This window comes from Doryrhamphus excisus, linkage group LG16 (assembly GCF_037039965.1).
Source record: "Doryrhamphus excisus strain RoL-2023G ecotype Guam linkage group LG16, RoL_Dexc_Guam_v1.1, whole genome shotgun sequence".
NCBI classification, from domain to species: Eukaryota; Metazoa; Chordata; class Actinopteri; order Syngnathiformes; family Syngnathidae; genus Doryrhamphus; species Doryrhamphus excisus.
The window spans coordinates 3,143,683-3,165,435 of record NC_136372.1 but is presented as its reverse complement, the minus strand read 5'-3'; the positions used below and the strand labels follow the sequence as shown (position 1 = coordinate 3,165,435).

Genomic DNA, 21,753 nt, shown 5'->3' with positions numbered 1-21,753 from the left:
TAATAATAATAATAATACATTTTATTTCTATAGCGTTTTTTCAATATACTCATAGAAAAATAGAGTTGAGTAAAAGATTAAAATTAAAAATAAAATAAAGGCTAAAAGCAGGGCACATGACGATACATACGCTAGCTAGCATGTCTTCCAATTTTCACTACATCCTATAGGGGGCGCAACAAATTATCATTTGCAGTCATGGGGTGACTGTTACTTTAAATCAGGGGGTGTCCAACATGCTTTTTTGGATTAGCATATTCTAAAAATGTAATTTAACCAAAAAAAACAAAAATCTAACAAAAACACCATAAATGAAAAAAAAAAACATTTTAAATTTTATAGAATAAAATCTAAATAAGACAAAAAGTTGTATTCTAACATGAAAAAGTAAAAATTTTGCAAGAATAAATGAGTAATATTATGAGTATAGAATAGACTTGAAATATTCATTCATTAATTTTCTACCGCTTTTCCTCACCAGGGTCGCGGGGGTGCTGGAGCCTATCCCAGCTGTCTTTGGGCGAGAGTCAGAGTACACCCTGGACTGGTCGCCAGCCAATCACAGGGCAGACTTGAAATATGAAAAACATAATTTAATTAATAATTTAAATTTGTAATACAGATTAAGGCATTAAATATGAAGTATAAATATTTTGAAAATGGAATGGAACGATTGCTGGCAGAGTATTATTTTTAGCCTGCTATGTTTAGAATCAAAAGAAAAACAGTAATAAAATGAAGGAAATGAAATATTATTTAGAATATTTTTTTATTTAGAATATTTATGAAATATTACTTTTGAAGTAGAAAGTATTAGAATGCTAATATTTGATATTTTAGGCTCAATTTTAGAAAATAAAAAAATTAACAATAGAATAACATTCTTTTCTATTATCGTAAAAATTCCGACTTATAAAATTACAACTTTATTATCTTAAAAATACGACTTTATTTTATAAAATTTACTGTATTTTATAATATTCTGACTATATTCTCATAAAATTACAAACTTATTTTTGTAAAGTGACAACGTTTGAGAAAATAGTACCATTTTCTTGTCACAATTTTACTGTTATTCAACATTTTTGATGAGGAAATTAGGAAAAAAAAGAATAAATATTGTTAAAACTGTATTTTAGTGCAATAACATTGATGTTGCTCATTACTGCCCCTTGAGGAGCAAAGCGGTACCACAAGTGATATATATATATATATAGTATTGTTACCAGATCCAGGAAAAAGCTTGCAGCAGGTGTAGAACTCTTCAATCTCACCAAGACGGATGGTCAGAAGACCTTTCGGTTCCCCGTCACCCCCCCCCCCCCTTCCGCTAACTCCAGACACTTCAGGTCGAGGAGGTCTACGTCTGATCGCCGAAGGAGTCGGTGGAGATCAAAGTTTGCGGCGAAATAGGTGCTCCCGTGGCGGCGGCGCTGTCACAACAGGCTGGCAGCGCCGTGCCCAGACCTGCAAAGGCCAGGTGGGCGAAGGTTACCTAGAGTGTCGCATCCATCGGGCTGAGGCGGGGGTGAGGTTGGAGAATGCACATGTTCGGTCGCCGTGACAACAATGAGGAGGAGGATGCTCTGCGGATGTGTTCGCCGATGAAGGGACATGAGTGCCGCCTTCAAGCAACTGTTATATCTATATATACTTTACATGTATAGATATATACTATGTACGTATATATACATAGAGAGCTGCCGTATTTCCATATTAGGATAAAAATGTTGAAACAATAAACGACTCCGAGCTGCACGGTGGCCAAGTGGTTAGCGTGCAGACCTCACAGCAAGGAGACCCGAGTTCAATTCCACCCTCAGTTTTTGAGTTTTTTTCCAAGTACTCTGTTTTTTCCCCCACATTCCAAAAACATGCTAGGTTCATTGGCGACTAGCAAAACATGCCATGATTCCCGAGTGTTTAGCACAAGGGCCTCACAGCTAGGAGACTCAAGTTCGATTCCACACTCGGGCATTTCTGTGTGGAGTTTGCATGTTCTCCCCGTGCATGAGAGGGTTTTCTCCAGAGATTCCGGTTTCCTCCCACATTCCAAAAACATGCTAGGTTAATTGGCGACTAGCAAAACTAGCAAAACATTCTATGACTCCCGAGTGGTTAGCGCATAGGCCACACAGCTAGGAGAGCCAAGTTCGATTCCAGTTCGAATGGGCATCTCTGTGTGGAGTTTGCATGTGTGTGGGTTTTCTCCGGGTACTCCGGTTTCCTCCCACATTCCAAAAACATGCTAGGTTAATTAGCGACTCCAAATTGTCCATAGGTATGAATGTGAGTGTGAATGGTTGTTTGTCTATATGTGCCCTGTGATTGGCTGGCCACCATCCCAGGGTGTACCCCAGCCTCTGGGATAGGCTCCAGCATCCCCTGCGACTCTTGTGAGGATAAGCGGTAGAAAATGAATGAGTTCTCCTCCTATTTTTTGTGGAAGTGGTAACTTTTTGGCTTCTTATTTTGTCTTTCCCCACCCTTTGCCATCTCTGTGTGGAGTTTGCATGTTCTCCCCGTGCATGCGTGGGTTTTTTTTTCCCGGGTACTCCGGTTTCCTCCCACATTCCAAAAACATGCTAGGTTAATTAGCGACTCCAAATTGTCCATAGGTATGAATGTGAGTGTGAATGGTTGTTTGTCTATATGTGCCCTGTGATTGGCTGGCCACCATCCCAGGGTGTACCCCAGCCTCTGGGATAGGCTCCAGCATCCCCTGCGACTCTTGTGAGGATAAGCGGTAGAAAATGAATGAGTTCTCCTCCTATTTTTTGTGGAAGTGGTAACTTTTTGGCTTCTTATTTTGTCTTTCCCCACCCTTTGCCATCTCTGTGTGGAGTTTGCATGTTCTCCCCGTGCATGCGTGGGTTTTTTTTTCCCGGGTACTCCGGTTTCCTCCCACATTCCAAAAACATGCTAGGTTAATTAGCGACTCCAAATTGTCCATAGGTATGAATGTGAGTGTGAATGGTTGTTTGTCTATATGTGCCCTGTGATTGGCTGGCCACCATCCCAGGGTGTACCCCAGCCTCTGGGATAGGCTCCAGCATCCCCTGCGACTCTTGTGAGGATAAGCGGTAGAAAATGAATGAGTTCTCCTCCTATTTTTTGTGGAAGTGGTAACTTTTTGGCTTCTTATTTTGTCTTTCCCCACCCTTTGCCATCTCTGTGTGGAGTTTGCATGTTCTCCCCGTGCATGTGTGGGGTTTTTTTTCCCGGGTACTCCGGTTTCCTCCCACATTCCAAAAAAAACATGCTAGGTTAATTAGCGACTCCAAATTGTCCATAGATATGAATGTGAGTGTGAATGGTTGTTTGTCTACATGTGCCCTGTGATTGGCCGGCCACCATCCCAGGGTGTACCCCAGCCTCTCGCCTGAAGACAGCTGGGATAGGCTCCAGCACCCCACGCGACCCTCATGAGGATAAGCGGTCGAAAATGAATGAATGTTTTGAGTCTCAATATTCCAATATAACGCCATTATTGTATCGAACCCAGGTCTTCCCAACCTTATGACTGTGTGGCCTACATGCCATCCACTCGTCCACCGTGCGGCCCACCACTAAGCATAAGACATATGAATGAAAAATACACTAATTGTTATAAAAGTGTTTAGTCAACAATACACAGCCACGAAGTAGATACATCATGATGGTATGATATTGTATCATAATATCAAAATAGGTAATGATACTTCCATTAAAATCACCTGCTACAAATTTCCTACATTTCCCTCCTCATAGACATTCCCACTTTGTATAATTTGCTGTCTGATTTGTAAGAAACGAGACAAACCAAAGACTCTCCGACGTCTCATTTGAGGAATAATTGGGTTACTCGTCGGGTGGGAGAGGTCACGCTGCACATTAAAGCTTTAATACGTCCTCTTTATACGTCACGCATGAGTGGATATACATTGACAGTGTATAGATATATATGTGTGGGGGGGTGGTTAAATGTTCCACGGGTATCCTGGCGGAACAATTTGCATATCTCGGCTAAGGAAATTTCCCAGCATAATTGGTGCGGGATGATGAGTGTTCTTTGTTTTTGCTGACCCACATGTATTTCTCTGATGGATTTTTTTTTTGTTTTGTTCTGAAAAAAAAAAAAAAAAGTTGTCGTTTTTCTCACAAGGAAGTCACAAGAAGGTTAGATTACATAACAAAGCATTTCATTTTATTTAGTTTATTTATTTAGTTTTATTTAGTGCAGCCTAATATGGGCATGCACCGGGCCAATTAAGCTGGTTTCAAGAATGAGTGGGATGGCTACAGTGTCTCCCAAAAGGAAGCATTTTTTTTTTTGCATTGTCTGGGGCTGCATGAGTGCTGCTGTCACTGGGTGAGCTGTGGTTCATTGTAGGCATAAATTCCGACATGTACTGTGACATTGTGAAGTAGAAACCGGGCCGTTTTGTAACATAAGGAACCCAAACATACCACCAAGATATGGCCGAGTTCATCTCGTACAGACTTTTATCCCACCACAGAAAGAAAGGTGGAAAAAAAGGAAGCTTCCCCAGCCAAGAGGATCAAGGCCGGGCTAGATAACGTGGCCTTAGACAGGAAATGAAGAACGAAGGAGGAGTGCAAGGTGTCTCACATCCACCGGTGATGTTGATGATGGAGGAAAGGAAGGTTCCACACCCAAGAGGATTAAGGCACGGCTAGATAACGTGGCCTTAGAAAGGAAATGAGAAAGGAAGCAGGTGTGTAAGGTGTCTAACATCCATCGGTGATGTCATCATGGAGGAAAGGAAGGTTCCACACCCAAGAGGATTAAGGAAGTTCTACATAACGCGGCCTTAGAAAGGAAATGAGCAAGGAAGGAGGAGTGTGAGGGGTCTAACATCCACCGGTGATGTTGATAATGGAGGAAAGCAAGGTTCCACACCCAAGATGATTAAGGCACTGCTAGATAACGCTGCCTTAAAAAGAAAATGAGGAAGGAAGGAGTGCGAGGTGTCTTACCTCCACCGGTGATGTCATCATAGAGGAAAGGAAGGTTCCACACCCAAGAGGATTAAGGAAGTTCTATGTAACACTCCCAAAGGAAAGAAGGAAGGAGGAATGCGAGGTGTCTAACAACCACCGGTGATGTTGATAATGGAGGAAAGCAAGGTTCCACACCCAAGATGATTAAGGCACTGTTAAATAACGCAGCCTTAGAAAGAAAATGAGGAAGGAAGGAGGAGTGCAAAGTGTCTAACATCCACCGGTGATGTCATCATGGAGGAAAGGAAAGTTCCACACCCAAGATGGATTAAGGAAGGTCTACATAACACTCCCAAAGGAAAGAAGAACAAAGGAGTGCAAGGTGTCTAACATCCACCGGTGATGTTGATAATGGAGGAAAGCAAGGTTCCACACCCAAGATGATTAAGGCACTGTTAAATAACGCGGCCATAGAAAGAAAATGAGGAAGGAAGGAGGAGTGCGCGGTGTCTAACATCACCGGTGATGTCATCATGGAGGAAAGGAAGGTTCCACACCCAAGATGATTAAGGCATTGTTAGGTAACGCGGACTTAGAAAGGAAACGAGGAAGGAAGGAGGAGTGTGAGGTGTCTAAACATCCACCGGTGATGTTGATAATGGAAGAAAGGAAGGTTCCACACCCAAGAGGATTAAGGCAGTGCTAGATAATATGGCCTTGGACAGGAAATGAGGAAGCAAGGAGGAGTGTTAGGTGTCTAACATCCACCGGTGATGTCATCATGGAGGAAAGGAAGGTTCCACACCCAAGAGGATTAAGGCAGTGCTAGATAATATGGCCTTGGACAGGAAATGAGGAAGCAAGGAGGAGTGTTAGGTGTCTAACATCCACCGGTGATGTCATCATGGAGGAAAGGAAGGTTCCACACCCAAGAGGATAAAGGACATTCTACGTAACACTGCCAAAGGAAAGAAGGAAGGAGGCGTACAAGGTGTGTAACATCCACCAGCAATATCATCATAGCGGAGTCCACACCAAAGATGATTAAGGCAGTGCTAGATAACGCGGCTTTAGAAAGGAAATAACGAAGGAAGGAGGTGTGCAAGGTGTCTAACATCCACCGGTGATGTCATCATGGAGGAAAGGAAGGTTCCACACCCAAGATGATTAAGGCATTGTTAGATAACGCGGACTTAGAAAGGAAATGAGGAAGGAAGGAGGAGTGTGAGGTGTCTAAACATCCACCGGTGATGTTGATAATGGAAGAAAGGAAGGTTCCACACCCAAGATGATTAAGGCATTGTTAGATAACGCGGAGTTAGAAAGGAAACGAGGAAGGAAGGAGGAGTGTGAGGTGTCTAAACATCCACCGGTGATGTTGATAATGGAAGAAAGGAAGGTTCCACACCCAAGAGGATTAAGGCAGTGCTAGATAATATGGCCTTGGACAGGAAATGAGGAAGCAAGGAGGAGTGTTAGGTGTCTAACATCCACCGGTGATGTCATCATGGAGGAAAGGAAGGTTCCACACCCAAGAGGATAAAGGACATTCTACGTAACACTGCCAAAGGAAAGAAGGAAGGAGGCGTACAAGGTGTGTAACATCCACCAGCAATATCATCATAGCAAAGTCCACACCAAAGATGATTAAGGCAGTGCTAGATAACGCGGCTTTAGAAAGGAAATGACGAAGGAAGGAGGTGTGCAAGGTGTCTAACATCCACCGGTGATGTCATCATGGAGGAAAGGAAGGTTCCACACCCAAGATGATTAAGGCATTGTTAGATAACGCGGACTTAGAAAGGAAACGAGGAAGGAAGGAGGAGTGTGAGGTGTCTAAACATCCACCGGTGATGTTGATAATGGAAGAAAGGAAGGTTCCACACCCAAGATGATTAAGGCAGTGCTAGATAATATGGCCTTGGACAGGAAATGAGGAAGCAAGGAGGAGTGTTAGGTGTCTAACATCCACTGGTGATGTCATCATGGAGGAAAGGAAGGTTCCACACCCAAGAGGATTAAGGCAGTGCTAGATAATATGGCCTTGGACAGGAAATGAGGAAGCAAGGAGGAGTGTTAGGTGTCTAACATCCACCGGTGATGTCATCATGGAGGAAAGGAAGGTTCCACACCCAAGATGATTAAGGCATTGTTAGATAACGCGGACTTAGAAAGGAAACGAGGAAGGAAGGAGGAGTGTGAGGTGTCTAAACATCCACCGGTGATGTTGATAATGGAAGAAAGGAAGGTTCCACACCCAAGAGGATTAAGGCAGTGCTAGATAATATGGCCTTGGACAGGAAATGAGGAAGCAAGGAGGAGTGTTAGGTGTCTAACATCCACCGGTGATGTCATCATGGAGGAAAGGAAGGTTCCACACCCAAGAGGATAAAGGACATTCTACGTAACACTGCCAAAGGAAAGAAGGAAGGAGGCGTACAAGGTGTGTAACATCCACCAGCAATATCATCATAGCGGAGTCCACACCAAAGATGATTAAGGCAGTGCTAGATAACGCGGCTTTAGAAAGGAAATGACGAAGGAAGGAGGTGTGCAAGGTGTCTCACATCCACCGGTGATGTTGATGATGGAGGAAAGGAAGGTTCCACACCCAAGAGGATTAAGGCACGGCTAGATAACATGGCCTTAGAAAGGAAATGAGGAAGGAAGCAGGTGTGTGAGGTGTCTAACATCCATCGGTGATGTCATCATGGAGGAAAGGAAGGTTCCACACCCAAGAGGATTAAGGAAGTTCTACATAACGCGGCCTTAGAAAGGAAATGAGCAAGGAAGGAGGAGTGTGAGGTGTCTAACATCCACCGGTGATGTTGATAATGGAGGAAAGCAAGGTTCCACACCCAAGATGATTAAGGCACTGCTAGATAACGCTGCCTTAAAAAGAAAATGAGGAAGGAAGGAGGAGTGCAAGGTGTCTTACCTCCACCGGTGATGTCATCATAGAGGAAAGGAAGGTTCCACACCCAAGAGGATTAAGGAAGTTCTATGTAACACTCCCAAAGGAAAGAAGGAAGGAGGAATGCGAGGTGTCTAACAACCACCGGTGATGTTGATAATGGAGGAAAGCAAGGTCCACACCCAAGATGATTAAGGCACTGTTAAATAACGCAGCCTTAGAAAGAAAATGACGAAGGAAGGAGGAGTGCAAAGTGTCTAACATCCACCGGTGATGTCATCATGGAGGAAAGGAAAGTTCCACACCCAAGATGGATTAAGGAAGGTCTACATAACACTCCCAAAGGAAAGAAGAACAAAGGAGTGCAAGGTGTCTAACATCCACCGGTGATGTTGATAATGGAGGAAAGCAAGGTTCCACACCCAAGATGATTAAGGCACTGTTAAATAACGCGGCCATAGAAAGAAAATGAGGAAGGAAGGAGGAGTGCGCGGTGTCTAACATCACCGGTGATGTCATCATGGAGGAAAGGAAGGTTCCACACCCAAGATGATTAAGGCATTGTTAGGTAACGCGGACTTAGAAAGGAAACGAGGAAGGAAGGAGGAGTGTGAGGTGTCTAAACATCCACCGGTGATGTTGATAATGGAAGAAAGGAAGGTTCCACACCCAAGAGGATTAAGGCAGTGCTAGATAATATGGCCTTGGACAGGAAATGAGGAAGCAAGGAGGAGTGTTAGGTGTCTAACATCCACTGGTGATGTCATCATGGAGGAAAGAAAGGTTCCACACCCAAGATGATTAAGGAAGTTCTACATAACACTGCCAAAGGAAAGAAGGAAAGAGGAGTGCAATGTGTGCAACATCCACCGGTGATGTCATCATGGCGGAGTCCACACCCAAGAGGATTAAGTCAGCGCCGCATCACACTGCTTCCACGTTTGGAACGTTGTCACTTCCTTAGGAGAGGAGAAGCTCCCTGGCTGCGGAATGTCACAATCAATGAGCGGGGCTTTAATTGAGCCGTCACATGAAGGGGGGCGGGGCTGACACATGTGACGTCTTCGCACATCTGGCGTCTTTTTCTGGGCTTGAACTCATGAGTGGACATATAGAAGAAGAGGGCACCCTTCACATGACCTCCACGAAGTAGCTCTGGCCGGGGGCTACCTTAGATCCCACCCACCCCTCGCGGGAGCTCGCCGATTTGATTTTCCTCGTCAGCCGCAGAATGTGGGGGGGTGTGGGGGGGTATGCGGACAGTCATAACCTGATGGTATAACCCTACCCCTGTTAAGCCATCAGTCTTCTGACCCTTGTAATTAGCACACAAAGCCCAGGGATGGAAGAGCGCTCGCTCAATTGGTCCCTGGGAGACTCGGGTCTCAGCCTACACCAGATATTGCCGCATAGACACTATTTTCATGAAAGCCCAGCATAGATTTGTCTCCTGCCGGACGCAGCAAATATTTCATCCGGGGGGTACGGCGGCGGCGGCGGCGGGCGGCGGCTTAGAAGCTTGTTGGTGTTAGTGCGCCAAAAAAGTTACTTCCAGTCCTTGTGGGGATAATTCAAACACTTGGCTAGTTTACTTTGCGTCCTTGCATCGTTATAGGAGGAAATTGTCAAAAAGAATTGCGCACAATATTTTATTTATACTTCTTTCCAGCACCGTGAGCAAGCAGCATGTACTAATACTTCAACTATAATTGTAAGAAATATATATAGAGGCAAGATCAATAAAGTTAACATCTTATTAAAGCCGATATTGTGCCACTTTTGTCCACCAGGTGGTGGTAATGTGCATGACAACAGAAAAAGAAACCATCGTCCAAATGTCACAAATTGATTTATTTTTTATTAACCTGTATGTTTTTTTTACGCAGTTCTATTTCACAATTTTTTTTGCCCTTAACTGCTAATTTTTTTTAAATAATTTATCAAATTAAAAAATACATTGGAAATCTAATATTTTTATATTTTTTATTTTTTTATTTATATATAATATTTTCATGTAATAACATTTAATGTTAAATATAAACATTGAATGAGATTTTTGTGCCAAAATGTTCATTGTATGTAATTTTTATTACAGTATGAATAATCAATATTATAACTCATTTTAGATTAATTTTTTTAGTTTAATTTTTAATATTGATTATTTATCATTTAAGTCAAATGGGAAATGTGATCTTAATTCTGTTCAACATTTCATTTAATTGTATTAATTTCAGTTACTTAATGGCACTTAAATAAAATACAATTTTATTTATTAATTTATCAAATAAAAAGATATATTGGAAATGTAATATTTTCACATGTAATAACATTTAATTAATATGTTAATTATAAACATTGAATGAGATTTTTGTGCCAAAATGTTCATTGTATGTAATTTTTATTACAGTATGAATAATTAATATTATAAATCAAATTAAATACTCACATTTTAAATGTTTAAATTTTTAATATTAATTGTTTATAATTTACATAAAATGGGAAATGTGATCTTAATTATTTTTAACATTTTAATTTAATTGTATTAATTTCAGTTATTTAATGGCATTTTAAAAATTATTTAATTTGATGGTATTTTATGTAGCTACAGCTACATCTTTTTTTTTATAGAAATATTTCAATATGATTTTCTAGCATTTCATAACTTCCTGTGACCATGACTTGGGGCACCAAAAGCAGAGTTTCTCCTGGTCTCAACAACGACTGTTTTGATGTCTGCGGTCTAGTCGGCGATCCCATCTCTCACCGCTTTTTTCCCGTGAACAGCACAGGAAGTGTGTGTGTCAGGCAGGCAGGCAGGCAGCCAGGCAGCAGGAACTATCTTTACTTATTCATCAGGTTTTCAACCAGATTTCTCCCCGGATGATAAATGGCATCGGAACACCTAAGCTGAAGCCCTGGAGGTAAATAATGTAACAGGGTGGCAAACAAAAAAGAAGCCCCATGATGCATTGTGTGTTGGCTCAACGCCGAGCCACAGGTGTGCGTTGGAACTTCTTCCAGCTGCTTCTCTCCGCTAGTTGGGCAGAAAGCCGCCTGGTTGTAGACCATGCAGTTTCGGGATGAAAATAGTAGATAGTTTTAAAACAATAATCTCAAAATATTAGAGTCTGTTATATTAGAGGTGAAGTGTGTATGACATAACATTTGTCGATGATAATTTAATGTGATTGAGCTACGATATTTGTGTTGATTTAAAAATTTGACAGACTGGGCTGCACGGTGGAAAAGTGTTTAGTGCGCAGGTCACGCATCTAGGAAACCCGAGTTCGATTCCACCCTCGGCGATCTCTGTGTAGAGTTTGCATGTTCTTCCCATTCATCCGGTTTCCACATTCCAAAAACATGCTAGGTTAATTAGCGACTCCAAATTGTCCATAGGTATGAATGTGAGTGTGAATGGTTGTTTGTCTATATGTGCCCTGTGATTGGCTGGCCACCAGTCCAGGGTGTACCCCGCCTCTGCGCCTGAAGACAGCTGGGATAGGCTCCAGCACCCCACCACGACCCTTGTGAGCATAAGCAGTAGAAAATGAATAAATATAAGGTGTTTTGTGAGTGATGGGAAGAAAAGCTCTGACACACTATAAGTTTGTCTAAATGTGGGTGTACAGCTGGGATAGGCTCCAGCACCCCCCCCACAACCCTCGTGAAGATAAGCAGTAGAAAATGAATGAATATAAGGTGTTTTGTGAGTGATGGGAAGAAAAGCTCTGACACACTATAAGTTTGTCTAAATGTGGGTGTACAGCTGGGATAGGCTCCAGCACCCCCCCCACAACCCTCGTGAAGATAAGCAGTAGAAAATGAATGAATATAAGGTGTTTTGTGAGTGATGGGAAGAAAAGCTCTGACACACTTTTAGTTTGTCTAAATGTGGGTGTACAGCTGGGATAGGCTCCAGCACCCCCCCCCCACGACCCTCATGAGGATAAGCAGTAGAAAATGAATGAATATAAGGTGTTTTGTGAGTGATGGGAAGAAAAGCTCTGACACACTATAAGTTTGTCTAAATGTGGGTGTACAGCTGGGAAAATTAAAGAATTTTTTTTTTCAGTTTTTCTACTAATTCTGAGCTGTCAACCTGTGGTGACCAAGATGCGGCCCGGGGGCCATTTGCGGCACACAGCTCATTCTTTATTGGCCTGTGGCATATTCTTAAAACAGCACAAATGTAAAAAAAAAAAAAATAATAATAATAAATAATTTTTATTTAATGCAGACACTCACACTCGGAAACTTTGACATGATCATGGGAGGACGAAGGATTGAACCCTCAACCTTCAGGTTTGGGAGCCAACCACTCAAAATGGCACAAAAACACTTTTTCCCGATCCGAAAGCTGCTTTGAAGCACTCATTTTTGGGCAAAAAAATCGAATAAATAAAAATAAAAACCAGTTCCAACCCCCCCTCCGACCCCCCCGACCCCCCTACGCCCTGCAACCGCAGCTCTAATGCAGCAGGAGGAGGTGGACAGTCAGCTATTAAGGGTAAGCGAGGGCCTGGGGTCCACTTAAGTTTTACACTCCTACTCAGAGTATTCCTCACACACACACACACAGTCAGCCTCTTAACCTCCTGTTCCAGCTCCGTTCCGTCTGAACTCTTTTCTCAGCGCTGAGCCGAGCAGACTCAAGGAAACGCTTCATTTAAATGTACATAATTTGCTCTGGAAGGCTCACTCTCCGTCTCGCTGTTCCCCCGTGGCGCCGCCACACTAACAGCTCGGCAGAGACAGACGGATGGGAAGATTTTTTTTTTTTTTTTTTTTTTTAAATAAATCCAATGGCCCGGACATGAGGCCCGGCTGGTAAAAAGGCAAAAAAAAAAAAAAAAAAAAGGGGGGGGGGGGTGCAGGTACGGTGGACATTCGTCCCCTGGAGACTTTTAATGCCAACACCTGTTTCCATCTCGTGTGGCCGCCGCTGTTTATAGAGTGGAAATGTGGAAATGACACCGAGCGCCGCATCTGTGCACAGCGGATGTTTTTTTTTTTTTTTTTTTTTTTTTTTTAACCACCTGGATGACACCCCCCCGCTTGTAATTATAGCGCGCCCACACACTGATAATTAAACATGTTCATTTACAACACTTAGCGATCACGACATATCAAATAGTAAAACATAACATAAACTTCCAAAAAAAAAAAAAAATCTTTCGCCAATTCAAGGTCGTCTCGCAAGGGCGAGTCCCTCCCGGCAGATCCCGAGGCATTATAGTCTCTCCAACGTGTCCCGGGTCTTCCCCGAGGCTCGTATGGGTCAGACGTGGCTTGAACACATCACCAGGGGAGCGTCCTAAACCAGATGCCCGAGCCGTAACATTTACGGACAAAAAAAAAGCCACGGCGTTGTGGCGATTCGGTTTGGTGGATGCAGGATTGGGTTTGATGATGTGGTGTATCGGGGTTGGATGCAACCCAGGATGGACTTGACACATTTGCTGCGACGGCATCAAACATTCTCAAAGTGTGTTTTTTGTTTTTTTTTTTTAATCGATTTTAGCGGTGGTCGAAATTTCAAGTCGGTCTGACATTATGGGATGAAATAGCACCATAATTTGGCGTATTTGTCAGATAAATAACAACACAGGCAAACACAGCAGGGGTGCATGTTTTGATAAATTGTCGTCTCTTTTGTGTGCAGCAGTTCAGGAGTTAGAGGAGTTCCACCTTGTGTTTTTCTAAAAATGTTACCCAGTCAAAGGGGAGGCCAATTTGGTATTTTTTAGTCATTTTCATCATTGTTGTCATTTTAGAGCATTAACTTTTATGCAAAAATCCTACAAAATCCTCGACATGACTTTTTGTTTGCTTTTATACAGGTTTCACGCTTTAAAAGCGCACTTCAGATAAACGACAACTGATTTTTTGCCACTTTCTGACTAATTTTAGAGCATTAACTTTTGTGCAAAATCCTACAAAATTGTATAAGACTTTTTCCTATCTAAGATTTACCCTTTCAAAGCAGCTTTAAGACAAATATACTTCCGTTTAAGCCGCATGGTCTGAAAGTTTTTGCCACTTTCTGACAAATTTTACAGCATTAACTTTTGTGCAAAATCCTACAAAATTCTATAAGACTTTTTCTTTTCTCCTATCCAAGATTTACCCTTTCAAAGCAGCTTTAAGACAAATATACTTCCATGTAAGCCGCATGGTCTGAAAGTTTTTGTCATTTTCTGACAAATTTTACAGCATTAACTTTTGTGCAAAATCCTACAAAATTCTATAAGACTTTTTGCTATCTAAGATTTACCCTTTCAAAGCATCTTTAAGACAAATATACTTCCGTTTAAGCCGCACGGTCTGAAAGTTTTTGTCATTTTCTGACTAATTTTACAACCTTAACTTTTGTGAAAAATCTGACAAAATTTCACAAGACTTTTTATTTTCTCTTATCCAAGATTTACCCTTTCAAAGCAGCTTTAAGACAAATATACTTCCATGTAAGCCGCATGGTCTGAAAGTTTTTGTCATTTTCTGACAAATTTTACAGCATTAACTTTGGTGCAAAATCCTACAAAATTTTATAAGACTTTTTCATTTCTCCTATCTAAGATTTACCCTTTCAAAGCATCTTTAAGACAAATATACTTTCGTTTAGGCTTCATTGTCTGAAAGTTTTTGCCACTTTCTGACAAATTTTACAGCATTAACTTTTGTGCAAAATCCTACAAAATTGTATAAGACTTTTTCTTTTCTCCTATCTAAGATTTACCCTTTCCAAGCATCTTTAAGACAAATATACTTCCATGTAAGCCGCATGGTCTGAAAGTTTTTGCCACTTTCTGACTAATTTTACAACATTATCTTTTGTGCAAAATCCTACAAAATTGTATAAGACTTTTTCTTTTCTCCTATCTAAGATTTACCCTTTCCAAGCATCTTTAAGACAAATATACTTCCATGTAAGCCGCATGGTCTGAAAGTTTTTGTCATTTTCGGACAAATTTTACAGCATTAACTTTTGTGCAAAATCCTACAAAATTCTATAAGACTTTTTCATTTCTCCTATCTAAGATTTACCCTTTCAAAGCATCTTTAAGACAAATATACTTTCGTTTAGGCTGCATGGTCTGAAAGTTTTTGCCACTTTCTGACTAATTTTACAGCATTAACTTTGGTGCAAAATCCTACAAAATTTTATAAGACTTTTTATTTTTTCTTATCCAAGATTTACTCTTTCAAAGCATCTTTAAGACAAATGTACTTCCGTTTAGGCCACATGGCCTGAAGGTTTTTGCCTCTTTCTGACAAATTTTAGATCATTAACTTTTGTGCAAAATCCTACAAAATTCTATAAGACTTTTTATTTTCTCTTATCCAAGATTTACCCTATCAAAGCATCTTTAAGACAAATATACTTCCGTTTAGGCCGCATGGTCTGAAGGTTTTTGCCACTTTCTGACAAATTTTAGATCATTTAACTTTTGTGCAAAATCCTACAAAATTCTATAAGACTTTTTATTTTCTCTTATCCAAGATTTACCCTTTCAAAACATCTTTAAGACAAATATACTTCCATTTAAGCTGCAGGGTCCGACAGTTTTTGCCTATTTCTGACAAATTTTAGATCATTTAACTTTTGTGCAAAATCCTACAAAATTCTATAAGACTTTTTATTTTCTCTTATCCAAGATTTACTCTTTCAAAACATCTTTAAGACAAATATACTTCTGTTTCGGCTGCATAGTCTTAAAGTTTTTGCCTCTTTCTGACTAATCGTAGAGCATTAACTTTTGTGCAAAATCCTACAAAATTCTATAAGACTTTTTCTTTTCTCTTATCCAAGATTTACCCTTTGAAAATATCTTTAAGACAAATGTACTTCCGTTTAGGCTGCATAGCCTTAAAGTTTTTGCCACATTTCTAAAAATTTCAAAGCATTCTTTTTTGTGCAAAATCTTACAAAATTCTCATTAAAACAGAATAGTTACATGTATGTGTACACTGATCGCAATTTTTGTCCCAGACATAAATAGTTTTTTATAAATTTTTACGTGCCAAGAAATTCTCGACAAAATAGTCTTCAGATTTGTGTATTTTTATTTTCATTTTGATTACGCTGCCTTGAATTCGTAACGAATCTGTATGAATCTTATTGTATGTTCAGTAAAAACTCCAAGCTAGCTCCCAGAGTGAAAGTTGGAAAGAAAGTATCGGACTTTTCAGGTGGAGAGACGGATCACTGTGATGGGAAAGACAGGAAGGGAAATTGGAGGCAGCCAGTGAAAAGTGACTTTGGCCTTTGTCAAAGTCGACACTTGACCTTTGGTGTAGCGGGAGGTGATTGTGTTGCGCAAGTCGGAAAGTACGCGTGTGTGCGATACGTGCGGACGAATACTTTGGGGGATTTATGCGGGCGCCTTAACTCGTATTAGGAGCTGGGATGGCGGAGCTTTTGAGTGTTTGTTCTCATTTGAGTCTTCTGTCCCACAACAATGGCGGCAGTTCCTAACGCTGCAATGGACTCTTATTATGTCCTCTTAATGAGGACGCCAGTGACCATATATTCATTTTCTTCTTCGTACATTTTCTTTTAGTAATATCATGATTTTATTCCTATCATACTTTGACAAACCTTACATTAAGAAAAATAAAAATTTTATTTTGTTTTGTTTTTCTCATAATATTCACACAAATTTCTTAATCTTTATGCTACTAAAATACTTTTTTTTCAAATTTAAGTTTATTCTTGTAAAAGTCGGACTGCTTGAAATTTTTCTTTACATATTTTGACTTTATTCTTCAAAAATTGCAGCAATTTTATACCAACTATTACAATTTAAAATTTTTCATCTCATAACTCTGACTTTATTAGAATTTTAATAATAATTATTATTATTAGTTTATTATTATTATTGTTGTTGTTATTATTATTGTTATTGTTATGATTATTTTTATTATTGTTGTTGCTGTTATTATTATTATTATTATTATGCCCATAATATTTTAACTTAATTGAAACCAAATTTGACTTTTTTCTTTTATATTTCATGAATTATTTTCTTTAATATTTCAACTTTATGCTACTAAAATATTTGTTGTTATTATTATTGTTATTGTTATGATTATTTTTATTATTGTTGTTGCTGTTATTATTATTATTATTATTATTATTATTATTATTATTATTATTATGCCCATAATATTTTAACTTAATTGAAACCAAATTTGACTTTTTTCTTTTATATTTCATGAATTATTTTCTTTAATATTTCAACTTTATGCTACTAAAATATTTTAATATTATGACAGTATTGTCATAAAATTACTGGCTTTTCTTTTTACATGACAACGTTTTCACCAACTATTTTGACTTTATTATTGTTATTGTTATTGTTATTATTAATTATTATTATTATTATTATGCTCATAATATTTTGACTTAATTGAAACCAAATTTGACTTTTTTCTTTTATTTTTCACAAATTATTTTCTTTAATATTTCAACTTTATGCTACTAAAATATTATATTTAATATTATGACAGTATTGTCAAAAAAATACTGGCTTTTCTTTTTACATGACAACTTTTTCACTGACTATTTTGACTTTATTATTATTGTTATTATTTTTATTATTTCTTATTATTATTGTTATTATTATCATTATTATTATTAATATTATTACTATTATTAGTAGTATTATTATGCTCATAATATTTTGACTTAATTGAAACCAAATTTGACTTTTTTCTTTTATTTTTCACAAATTATTTTCTTTAATATTTCAACATTATGCTAGTAAAATATTTTTAATATTATGACAGTATTGTCAAAAAATTACTGGCTTTTCTGTTTACGTGACAACTTTTTCACCGACTATTTTGACTTTCTCGTAGAATTACTGCTGATGGATTTTTGTTTTGTTTTCTTCTGCTGTGGGCCAATAAACATAAACAAGTCAGTCCCAAGCAGCAAATGTGCCGCACTTTGGACACCCGTGGTGTGACTTACGGCTGTGCAAATGTAGCGGACCTTGGATTGAGCCCAAGGTGGAACGTGGATTTGGCAGAAGAACTAGAAATGCAACGCGGGTCATTAGCATTAAAGCTACAGACACACAAAACATTGTGTTCCAAGTAGGGCTTACCCAAATCCCGTCTAAGCTGTTTAAATTCCATCTGTAAATCTCGATGGTGGCGCCCGCTGAGATGTTGTTAAAACGTTCGATAGCGTCCATCTTCTTCTTCTTTCCGGCGCAACTTTCACTCTCAATTTAGCTTCAGCAAATTATCTGGCCTTTTCCGGCCCGTGGCCGAGCTCCAGTCTTTGCCAAACTTTTCCCCGGGCTGTCATGGCAACAACGTGACACTGTGACATTTTCAGCCGGGCGCGTTCATCACCTCGCGCCCACCGCGCTGCTGCGCTCACCTTTGACATTTTAGGGGGAAAAGGGAACGTGGGGCGTCGTTGGCGCCAGAAGCCACTCTGGCTCCGGCGCCTCTCCTGGCACCACTTGGGTGTGTTTGTTGGAATGAACGGAGCATGTTGCTACGCACATACATGATCAGTCATGTGGTCCCCACCGGGATTTCATGTGCTGCATGGGAAGTGATCCATTATGGATTAAGCATTAAAAGTGACAATGCTTATTAATAAATCATAACATTATATATGTCACTTTGAGTGCTTGTGTAAAAATTAATGTGTGTTTTTTCAGGCACGTTTTTACGCCTGCAGCCGAGTAATTGAAAATGGAATAAAAGAGCGAAGTTGCGTTTGTGGGCTCCTGGCCTAATTTGGCAGATGGCTGACTGAACGTCTCCATGGAGCCACTTCCTCCTCCTCCTCCTCCTCCTCCTCCTCCTCTCCTGATGTGTGCGCGTTTAACGACAAAGACTCCTCAAAGCGTGCTCCTCCTAACGATTTGTGGTTAGATGAGGAGATGAGGATCAGCGCAGGAAGCTCATGTTGGCTCTTTTTTTTTTTTTTTTTATTGATGTTTTGTTTCCTCTTCGGTCTTTGCTCCGCTTCACCTCGCTCGTCGCTCATCGCTTCCTGTTCCTGTTCCCAGCCTGTCAGCAGGTTAATGAATTCACTTTACAACTTTCACCCCCGGCTAATTGTTATTGTGTGTGTGTGTTACTTGAGGCCACATATATGGTTCCGATAAAACCTACGACCCTACTAGGAACCCCAGTCAGTTGAACTCCATCACTACATCCTATTTCGTTAACAGTTACTATAATTAGATGTTATTTGGGATGGTTCTAAGTAGCGTATTGTCATATCTAATTCTTCAATTTGACAAATTTATTACAGTTTTTGTTCAAAAGTTGATAAATGAATAATAATGAAAATAATAAAATAAAACATAATAAAATAAAATAATAGTAATAACACTACATGACAATGAAAAGCTGGTCATTATGTTGTCGCTAAAGCTGGAAGGCAAACAGCCCATAATATACTCACTTGTCTGAATAAAAACTTGAGTAAATTATGTATTGATATCGAAAAAAAAACATGTGGTGTCCAATCATCATGACTGTTATCACTCGCATATATTTTGGTGAGTGCAAGGTTTTATTATTATTATTATTTTTCATGAACTTAAGTCATCTTTTTTATGATTCGGCGGTGACGGAACACTCCAAAACATGTGGTGTCCAATCATCATGACTGTTATCACTCGCATATATTTTGGTGAGTGCAAGGTTTTATTATTATTATTTTTCATGAACTTAAGTCATCTTTTTTATGATGTGGAGGTGACGGAACACTCCAAAACATGTGGTGTCCAATCATCATGACCGTTATCACTCACATATATTTTGGCCATTGTTTTTCATGAACTTAAGTCAACTTTTTTATGATGTAGCAGTCATATAACACGCCAAAAATTACGTTTGGAGTCCCTTTTCTGCTACAGAGATGATATTGATGAAGTACAGGAGCTTTGTAAATACAATAACAATCATTACCTTTCGTGTCCACTGCCATCACTCGCGTTAATTAGCATGCCCGGAGCCTTGAATCCCTTCTGTTCTGCAAAGCAAGAAGCTAGTCTATATAAAAATGAGGCCAAATTACTCCAAGGGAATAAAACCTTGAGTAAATTATGTATTGAAATCGAAAAAAAATCATGTGGTGTCCAATCATCATGACTGTTATCACTCACATATATTTTGGTGAGTGCAAGGTTTTATTTGCAAATGTTTTTCATGAACTTAAGTCATCTTTTTTATGATTCGGCGGTGACGGAACACTCCAAAACATGTGGTGTCCAATCATCATGACCGTTATCACTCACATATATTTTGGCCATTGTTTTTCATGAACTTAAGTCATCTTTTTTTATGATGTGCTGGTGATAGAAGACACCAAAAATGTAGTTTGGAGTCCCTTGTCTGCTATGATATGATGATATTGATGAAGTACAGGAGCTTTGTAAATACAATAACAATCATTACCTTTCGTGTCTACTGCCATCACTCGCGTTAATTAGCATGCCCGGAGCCTTGAATCCCTTCTGTTCTGCAAAGCAAGAAGCTAGGCTATATAAAAATGAGGCCAAATTACTCCAAGGGAATAAAACCTTGAGTAAATTATGTATTGATATCGGAAAAAAAACATGTGGTGTCCAATCATCATGACTGTTATCACTCACATATATTTTGGTGAGTGCAAGGTTTTATTTGCAAATGTTTTTCATGAACTTAAGTCATCTTTTTTATGATTCGGTGGTGACGGAACACTCCAAAACATGTGGTGTCCAATCATCATGACCGTTATCACTCACATATATTTTGGCCATTGTTTTTTATGAACTTAAGTCATCTTTTTTATGATGTGGCGGTGATAGAAGACGCCAAAAATTAAGTTTGGAGTCCCTTGTCTACTATGATATGATGATATTGATGAAGTACAGTAGCTTTGTAAATACAATAACAATCATTACCTTTCGTGTCCACTGCCATCACTCGCGTTAATTAGCATGCCCGGAGCCTTGAATCCCTTCTGTTCTGCAAAGCAAGAAGCTAGTCTATATAAAAATGAGGCCAAATTACTCCAAGGGAATAAAACCTTGAGTAAATTATGTATTGAAATAAAAAAAAAATCATGTGGTGTCCAATCATCATGACTGTTATCACTCACATATATTTTGGTGAGTGCAAGGTTTTATTTGCAAATGTTTTTCATGAACTTAAGTCATCTTTTTTATGATTCGGCGGTGACGGAACACTCCAAAACATGTGGTGTCCAATCATCATGACCGTTATCACTCACATATATTTTGGCCATTGTTTTTTATGAACTTAAGTCATCTTTTTTATGATGTGGCGGTGATAGAAGACGCCAAAAATTAAGTTTGGAGTCCCTTGTCTACTATGATATGATGATATTGATGAAGTACAGTAGCTTTGTAAATACAATAACAATCATTACCTTTCGTGTCCACTGCCATCACTCGCGTTAATTAGCATGGGTGGAGCCTTGAATCCCTTCTGTTCTGCAAAGCAAGAAGCTAGGCTATATAAAAATGAGGCCAAATTACTCCAAGGGAATAAAACCTTGAGTAAATTATGTATTGATATCGTAAAAAAAACATGTGGTGTCCAATCATCATGACTGTTATCACTCACATATATTTTGGCCATTGTTTTTCCTGAACTTAAGTCATCTTTTTTATGATGTGGAGGTGACGGAACACGTCAAAAAATAAATTTTGGAGTCCCTTGTCTGGGTTTTTAGGTCTGGAGAACATGCCAGATTTTTTTCATCTATCGGCATCTTTATCCAGACAAATGTGTGTTCATCATTGACGTCCATGTGGAACCACCAGTGGAGCCCTCCTCCATGCCCACCCGTGGATCCCTCCCCTGCCCCGAGCAGGTGACACAAGGCGGGATGACGATCACCAGCGGGA

General features: G+C 39.5%; 1 long non-coding RNA gene across 1 annotated transcript in view; it reads left to right on the top strand.

Moving 5' to 3' along the window:
* Nucleotides 1-21,753, top strand: part of LOC131103448 (uncharacterized) — an 86,923-nt gene extending 65,170 nt beyond the window's left edge. The window contains exon 3 of the long non-coding RNA XR_013630009.1: nt 21,628-21,753. This is a non-coding gene — a long non-coding RNA (uncharacterized LOC131103448). The remainder of the gene's footprint in view (nt 1-21,627) is intronic.